The sequence below is a fragment of the Eurytemora carolleeae genome, unplaced genomic scaffold, assembly GCF_000591075.1.
Source record: "Eurytemora carolleeae unplaced genomic scaffold, Eaff_2.0 scaffold605, whole genome shotgun sequence".
NCBI lineage: Eukaryota > Metazoa > Arthropoda > Copepoda > Calanoida > Temoridae > Eurytemora > Eurytemora carolleeae.
Genome location: NW_019396533.1, coordinates 88,253 through 97,772, shown reverse-complemented (window position 1 = coordinate 97,772; position 9,520 = coordinate 88,253).

Below are 9,520 nucleotides of genomic sequence, written 5' to 3'. Positions count from 1 at the left end.
CCGGGGGGGGGGGGTCAGACCAAAGAAGACAAATTTTTACCATAAAAAAATATTTAGTATTCCAGTTATAGAAAAAAGAACGATAACAGATTTTCAATTATCTTAATATCAAAGAATTTAGAGTAAAAGAATAAAAAAGGAAGATTTCAAAATCCTGAAGTAGATCTATCATTGGAAAATTAATTATCTCAAGGAGTAAAAATAAATATATTTTTCACCCCTGGAGCTAACTTTGTTTGAAGAATTAAAATCTAGTCTTAAAACCTGAATTCTGCCATGCAATACAGGAGACAGTGTCTAGGACTTAGAAATATTGTCTAGGACGAAGAAATATTGTCTAGGACGAAGAAATATTGTCTAGGACGTAGAAATATTGTCTAGGACGTAGAAATATTGTCTAGGAAGTTTCTAAATATTGTCTAGGACGTAGAAATAGGGTCTCAGACGTAGAAATATCATCTAGGACATAGACATATCGTCTGGGTCTTAGACATATCGTCTAGGACGTAGATATATCGTCTAGAACGTAGATATATTGTCTAGGACGTAGACATTCTTCTAGGACGTATACATATTGCTTAGGACGCAGAAATGTCGTCTAGGGCGTAGAAATATTGTCTCGAGAAGAGAAATATCGTCTAGGAAACTAAAATATCGTCTAGGAAACTTAAATATCGTCTAGGAAACTCAAAAATTGTCTAGGAAACTGGAATCTTTTCTAGGGAATTGAAATATTGTCTAGGAAACTAAATTATTGTCTAGAAAACTGAAATATTGTCTATGAAACTAAATTATTGTCTAGGAAACTGAAATATTGTCTATGAAACTAAATTATTGTCTAGGAAACTGAAATATTGTCTAGGAAACTGGAATCTTTTCTAGGAAACTGAAATATTGTCTATGAAACTAAATTATTGTCTAGGAAACTGAAATATTGTCTAGGAAACTAAAATATTGTCTAGTAGATTGCAGAAACTAAATTATTGTCTAGGAAACTGAAATATTGTCTAGGAAACTAAAATATTGTCTAGGAAACTAAAATATTGTCTAGGAGATTGCAACATTGTCTAGGAAACTGAAATATTGTCCAGGAATATCGTATTTATATTCCAGCTTATTTGGAGAAGACTATGTACAATAATAAATGTGTTGTCTTGTGTGACACACGCTACAGTTCATTTATTTCAACCCAAGCTAAGTACAGGAAATAATTTGTTTCGCAAATAATCTAAATTTCAAGATTTAAAAAGATTTTAAAAGATTTAATTTTTACGATCATGAGTTCTAGATTCTAGAGTCTAAAAGTTTGGATTTATATTCAACATTTTCTTTAAAATATAAATCGTCAGCGCTGTGTTCTCAACTTTATTCTTGTATCAAAGTTCTTAAAGGGACTGTTCAAAGTTCTTAAAGGGACTGTTCAAAGTTCTTAAAGGGACTGTTCAAAGTTCTTAAAGGGACTGTTCAAAGTTCTTAAAGGGACTGGTAGCATAATTTCAAGTGATCCTTCCATGCAATGATGACAATTCTCGATTTACGCTACCCTTAAATATTAATGTTTATAGTTTCCAAAACTGATTATTTTCAATTGTGGTTTCTCTACAAAAGTGACTTGGACATTTTTACTGCGGGAAAATTTATCACTTTAAACTCTTTTCCCTACCCCTTTATCTTTTTCTCCTATCATACCTTTGTCCACAACACTGTATACCTTTGTCCCCAACACTATATACCTCTGTCCCCAACACTGTATACCTTTGTCCCCAACACTATATACCTTTGTCCACAACACTGTATACCTTTGTCCACAACACTATATACCTCTGTCCCCAACACTGTATACCTTTGTCCCCAACACTATATACCTCTGTCCCCAACACTATATACATTTGTCCCCAACACTATATATTTTCTTCCAACCCTATATATTTTCTCCAAACCCTATATATTTTCTCCAAACCCTATATATTTTCTCCAAACCCTATATATTTTCTCCTATTTTCTCCAAACCCTATATATTTTCTTCAAACCCTATATATTTTCTTCAAACCCTATATATTTTCTCCAAACCCTATATATTTTCTCCAAACCCTATATATTTTTCTCCTAACTCTATATTTATTTCTTCAACCTCTAAATAAATATTTTTTCTAATGCTAAATCTTTTTCTTCTTTCTCTTTGTTCCCCCATAGCCATATTTGTTCTCTCGCCAAACAATGCTAGATTTCAATTACTAGGTATTTTTAATCTTTTCTTTAGTTTAAATTCTTAATCCTAGGCAAATTTTTTATATTTCTCATCTATACATATACATATTCGTATTTGAAGTAAATTCTAATTTATTCCAATTGTTTAATCTTAAATGAAATGAATTTAATTATAATTCAAATTCGGGAGAAGGTTGAAATTTGCCATTAGAGTTTAGATTAAAGTTTCTCCACTGAATCCTGAATTGTGGAAACTTGTCGGAGCTAAGTTGTATCCGAACCCTACCCCCCAGCCCCCAGGAGGGGACCTGGAGTAAAGGAACTCAAATTCTCTTCAGTTTCTAAGACAAATATTTGAATATTCTGGAATTTGCAATATTGTTTAAATATGTCGGGTTGAATATCTCTCCGGAGTTATGGAACCAATCGGGGTCGGAGCCAGGACGGAGAACCAATCAGATTCGTCCTCAAGTCCCCAGAGAAATTCTTAGATATAAGAGGAATGAAAGACTGAAACCAGCCAAGGAAGTTGAAACAAGATTTGATCAGAGGGCACAAGAGAGAAGCAAACCTTTCTACTAATTAACCAGTTCCTTAATCATATTTCTCCAAACTTCAAGAGAAATTAATTTCCTCCGAGCAGAAGGAAGCATATTCCTGTAACATTCAAAAAGAACAAATTCAAAATTTTATAAGATTAATTTGCAATTTTTATTTTCTAATAAAGATAAATGTCAATTTAACGTTTAAAAAAATCATTGTATTGATTATTGATTTCAAGTTCTGGTTCTGATACAACCAGAACCAGAATAGTTTCAAAATTAGTGTTCAAAAAACTTTGATGGTGTTTAAATGGACTGTAAATGTGATTTCAAGTTATCCTTTGAACTTAAATCTGTGAATTTGACATGACATTTTTTTTAAATGAAGGCTTACTTTAAATTACATCTAGACACTTTACAGTCCCGTAAACTTTAGATTAAAATAACTTTTTTAATCATAAAAAGTCACTTTAAATAAATTTTTTTAATTGTTTTGATTTTTTAAAATTCAATTAGTTCTAAATTATTTGGGTTCAGAAGGGTTCAAAATAATCTATTTATCAAACTGGGTTAGAATTATCAAGCACAGCACCGAGGAGGAGTTTTTTAACTTTTCAAATATAATATTTATTTTTGTTTATATCAATAATGGGTTAATGGGACTGTCAACGAATTATGTCCGATTCACAACGGTGCCCTTTAACTCTGTGTCTCAGGAAAATGGATGAAGATATCCTAGTTTTCTATCTATAAATTGATAATTTCCCATTGTGGTTTATACAGGAGAGGAATAAGATTTACTGAAGTATACACTTTAAGATATAAAACGACGATATTTTCCTCATGTTGCTCAGATACAGATTTAAAATATTTTATTTTAAAAATCTAATAATTGATTTTATTATTTCAAATCAAAATCAAATCTAATCATGTATTCACTGCAGTAATAATGAATCATAACAGTTATTAATAAAACATTAGTATGTTAAAAAATTTATAACTACTGCAGCAGGAGAGCTTTTTAACAGCTCAGAGCTGTTTTCACAAAGCTCTACTGTGATCCTTAAGATATAAATAATTTTTTGAAGAAGGTTAGAGATGGAATTTGGTAGAGCAGGGAAGGTTAGAGATGGAATTTGGTAGAGCAGGGAAGGTTAGAGATGGAAGTTGGTAGAGCAGGGAAGGTTAGAGATGGAAGTTGGTAGAGCAGGGAAGGTTAGAGATGGAAGTTGGCAGAGCAGGGAAGGTTAGAGATGGAAGTTGGTAGAGCAGGGAAGGTTAGAGATGGCAGTTGGTAGTGCAGGATGGTTAGAGATGGCAGTTGGTAGTTTGGTAAAGCAGGGAAGGTTAGAGATGACAGTTGGTAGAGCAGGGAAGGTTAGAGATGGCAGTTGGTAGAGCAGGGAAGGTAAACTGATGTGGTTGACAGACATCATTCATCATTTCCTTTAGGATCCATTAATTTATCATAATTTTTCCTTATTTTCCCAACTCTCTGTAAGAAATAAGTATAATTTTTGTTATTCATTCCTTCGTTGAAATTCTTACTTTCTCTATTGAATTAAATCTGCATAGAAAAAATATCACATTTCTCGTTTTCATGGACACCCTTGTATATAAATATTTTGCCTTTTTATTTATCTATGTATCTGCATCAAATTTTACATATTCATGATTCAAGAATATACAGTTTTTTCTTCTCCATTTTTTTTATTCAGCTAAATTTTAGTGATTTTATTAAATCGGTCCAACCCTCCATACCCTGCTTGACATATATTGACATAAAATACATAAAATGCATAAAATACATAAAATACATAAAATACATAAAATGCATAAAAACATGAATTAGTAAATGCTGTATTTATGTGACGGAACAGTAAAAAAGTTAAGAGATCAAAACTTTTGTATATTTAATCTGTTTAAATCGCGCTTAGTCTGATTTTTCTCACCCCCTGAAGGTTTAATTTAAATCCATTCCTTTTGAAGAATTTCCCGTATATCTTAAGAATCAAACTTAATTCCTCCAATTAAAAAGTTTACGGTGTGAATATCGAGTTCAGTGCTATCCTAACCAAAAGTTTTAGCCTCTGGTTGGACCCCTGGAGTTATAAACATATACTACGTTTTACAACTTGATAAAGTCATTACTTATAGTTTACAGGTTTCACTGGAGTCTTCTAGCCTAGGCTTCCTAGAATACTGCTATTCAGTTCAACAGTTAAAAATACTGATTGTAATAATTCATGAAACTAGGGTTCAGGTCCAGGCGGGATACTTAGGAGAGAAGAGTTTAAGAAATACAATCGTCGGAGAGTTTAAGGAGAAAAGAGAGGTTTGGAGGAAGAAGAGGCATGACGATGGAGAGTTAAAGAGAAATATGAGGTATGGCTAGTAGAAGGAGAGGTATTGATGAAGGAGAGGTAAAGAGGAAGGAGAGGTATTGATGAAGGAGTAGTATTGATGAAGGAGAGGTAAAGAGGAAGGAGAGGTATTGATGAAGGAGAGGTAAAGAGGAAGGAGAGGTATTGATGAAGGAGAGGTATAGATGAAGGAGAGGTATTGATGAAGGAGTAGTATTGATGAAGGAGAGGTAAAGAGGAAGGAGAGGTATTGATGAATGAGGGGTAAAGAGGAAGGAGAGGTACGACGAAGAAGAGTTATACAGGAAGATGAGGCATGGAGGAAGGAGAGGTATGGAAGAAGAAGAGGTATGGAGGAAGGAGAGGTATGGAGGAAGGAGAGGTATGACGAAGAAGAGTTATCTGGAAAGATTAGGTATGGCCGGTTGGAAGAGAGGTATGGAGGAAGGAGAGGTAAAGAGGAAGGAGAGGTATGGAGGAAGGAGAGGTATGGAGAAAAGAGAGGTATGGAGGAAGGAGAGGTATTTGGAAGGAGATGTATGGAGAAAGGAGAGGTATGGAGGAAGGAGAGGTAAGGAGGAAGGAGAGGTATGGAGAAAGGAGAGGTATGGAGGAAGGAGAGGTATTTGGAAGGAGAAGTATGGAGAAAGGAGAGGTATGGAGGAAGGAGAGGTATGGAGGTAGGAGAGGTATTGAGAAAGGACAGTTATGGAGGAAGGAATAGTATAGAGGAAGGAGAGGTAAGGAGAAAGGAAAGGTATGAGGAAGGAGAGGTATGGAGGAAGGAGAGGTATGGAGGAAGGAATGGTATAGAGGAAGGAGAGGTAAGGAGAAAGGAAAGGTATGAGGAAGGAGATATGAGGAGGAAGAGGTGTTGAGAAAGGAGAGGTATGGAGGAGGAAGAGGTATGGTGGAAGGAGAGGTATGGTATAGTAAGGTCAACAGCCCGTTGGAAGTAGGAGTCATGTAAGGGGAAGTAAGAAGAAAAGAAAATTGAATAAGACAATTAGATTGATGTTTGAATGAAAAAAGAGTAATTTTTATTTCAATCTAAGAATATTGAATTTTTCTAAATGTTTAAAGATTGATCTCTGTAGTTTAGTTTATTATCACAATTGTCAGAGTTAGGGAAATCATTTGTTTTGTTTTCAAAGTAGAGTTTATGGACCCCGGTTCCGGGGATTATAGTTGGTAATTTCAACCATTTATTATTGGCGCATTTTTCAGGTTTGTTCATCTACCAGCCAGAGACATCTAACGACAAACTTAGACATTTTCCAATCAACGTTGACAGAAACAGAAGAAAAGAGAAAGAAGGTAAGAAAGATGATTATGTAAGAATAATCTATTTTAATTTTTATTAAATATAAAATAAATAAAAATAGTCAACTATATTTAACGAGAATTCGAGGTTGTTCAATATTTTTATTTTCTCCTAATTCTCTAAATTCCCCCTCCCCCACATCAACAGTGATACAGCCCCCTTGGGGAAATTGATTAAACCTCTGACCACTCTGTTCTAATTACACAATTATCTAATCCTTGGCGTTAAAACATTAATTTTAGCTGTTAATGAGGCAATTAATAATCCCACTGGACATATAATATACACAAAATAGTGTTAACACGTCATCAAGAAATATTTTTGTATGTATTATGTATGATTTGTTGTATGTTGCACACTAAAGGGTCACTGTACAATGTACATTGTACACTGTACATTGTACTGCAGTACGCTGTTCTGCACTGCTACGCTGTACACTGTACACTGTTCAAAGAACACCGAACACTGAGCGCTGTACACTTTCACTTTACACTGTACGCTGTACATGTCAAATTTTGTTTAAATATCGTCTTCATGTTCCACAGTTTTATGGGTCCCGCTGTATATCCGAAATTATTTATTCTACCATTTTATAAATTCACTAAACCTCCTGCAGTTTCCAATTGCTTCAATTTTTTAATGAAATTTTTTTGTTTCACTAGATTCCAGATTTTTCATTTTTCTATTAACATTCACAAAACGTTTTTGAATCGCCCTGTAGTGTTGTATTTTTTTTCAATATTTATTCACGAAACCTTTTTGTATCACCCCTGTAGTTTATATTTTTCAATATTTATTCACGAAACCTCGACATACAAAAAAAGGAAATTGTGAAAAATTAAAAAGCTAGTTCTATATTTATTTTAAGCTCAGAAAGTATTTTTTCCAATAGATTTGATATTATTTTATTGATTAAAAAATCTAACATTGAGCGCAAATATTATCTTAAAATGCATCAGTTTTCCAATAGATTTGATATTATTCTATTGATTAAAAAATCTAACAATGAGCGCAAATATTATCTTAAAATGCATCAGTTTTCCAATAGATTTGATATTATTCTATCGATTAAAAAATCTAACATTGAGCGCAAATATTATCTTAAAATGCATCAGGGTTCCAATAGATTTGATATTGTTCTATTGATTAAAAAATCTAACATTGAGCGCAAATATTATCTTAAAATGCATCAGGTTTCCAATAGATTTGATATTATTCTATTGATTAAAAAATCTAACATTGAGCGCAAATATTATCTTAAAATGCATCAGGTTTCCAATAGATTTGATATTATTCTATTGATTAAAAAATATTATCTTAAAATGCATCAGGTTTCGCAGAAAAATCATTAGAAAACTATATTTTTCCCGGACACTTTCTTTCAAATTCTGATATCCGTGGATTTTTCCTTTTTTGTTTATAACTCGTGTTTTTATTATTTTTTTTGCTTTTTCTTTTTTCATAAGCGACATACATCTAGGTATAGTACGTAATCATAAGATAGATTGAGAGATTTAAAGATACTCACAATATATTGCAAAAGTCGTTCACAATATCATGCTTTTACGTAGCTGTCTCTCTTATATTAAGTTCCAAATAATCAACAGTATTCTTCAGTACATTTGAAAAATCGATATATGTACGTATACAAATGCATGTATAAATACGGAGATTTAAGCTATAAAAACCCATAAATAATTTATTAACACTTGATTTATGGAAGTGTGTATATGGTCGAATAGTTTTCATTGTTCAAAAGGTATCAATATTTTTTATCAAAAAAGGGTTTATTAAGGGAGGGGACACCATGTTGCCAAGGGGGGCAACATGTGCCCCCCTACAAAAATGCTCTCGCACACCCCTGAAAACCTTTGACTGTTTTTAAAATTTTACAATGACTAAAATGGAACCTGGTTCATGTAGAATAATCTTTTATTTCTAAATTGACATGTTTTTTTGTTGGTTTCTTTTAAACATTTTGAAGAATGAATTAGATATTATATATAAAATTAAGACGACATTATCTTTTTTAACTTTTGTCTGATCGTCTAACATGTCTGCTATGTCTATATTATTGACCAGGAAGGGGAGGGGGAAGGGGTCCGAACTGTTTAGGAAGGGGGGGAAGGGGTCCGAACTGTTTTAAATATGAATAGCAAATGTCCAGTTTATTTCTCCACAGTATAACAGGGGTCAATCTACTTCATATTATGTGCTAAATACAATTGTATATTGTATTTTTTGTGAAATTTTGAAAAAATTTCTTGCAAAATATTTGCTATAAAGTAAAAATATTTAGCCCTGTGATAGACAGATGGATTTGGTTCCCATCAATTCTTTGCTCCGGGATCTAGGACTATACAGAGATTTTAATCCGTCCCTCCGGAGTTATGTATCCGTACATCGGAACTTTTGTGTAGATATTGTTCATCTTGAACACTTGATCTCGATATCTAATGTGGGCACTATTAAATTTGAAAATCAATGCTTGATCTCTCAATTAAATTTATGATGAAACAATTTAGGATAAAACAATCGCGGGAAATCAAAGAAGAATTAAATTAATCCGCAGATCTCCTTCAGATGGAGATCAATCCGCAGATCTTCGTCAGATGGAGATCAATCCGCAGATCCTGCGATTGACATCACAACCTGGTTTGACTTCATGTTAATATTTGGACACTTAGGATATTTAAATACATTGGGTTGCAAAGATATAGGGGTTAGAAAATCAGAGTTTGTGGCAAAGACTCAATTTCTTTTGTTTCTAAAATCTAAATAAATTTTGAATTAAAAAATCTAAAATTTAGAAATCCATGGAAAAGTAAATATTTAAGTTTTAAAATAATTTTCTAACTTTTATAAAGCCTTCAAACTTTTCCCATCAACTCTGTGGAGCAGAGAGGCAAACCCTCAAATATAGATTAACCAACTTTTAGATGTTTTAGATGTAAAACTAGTAAAATATATAGATAGATACATTACTAGAGATATAGATAGTGAGATAGAGAACTAGAGATATAGATAGTGGGATAGAGAACTAGAGATATAGATAGTGGGATAGAGAACTAGAGATATAGATA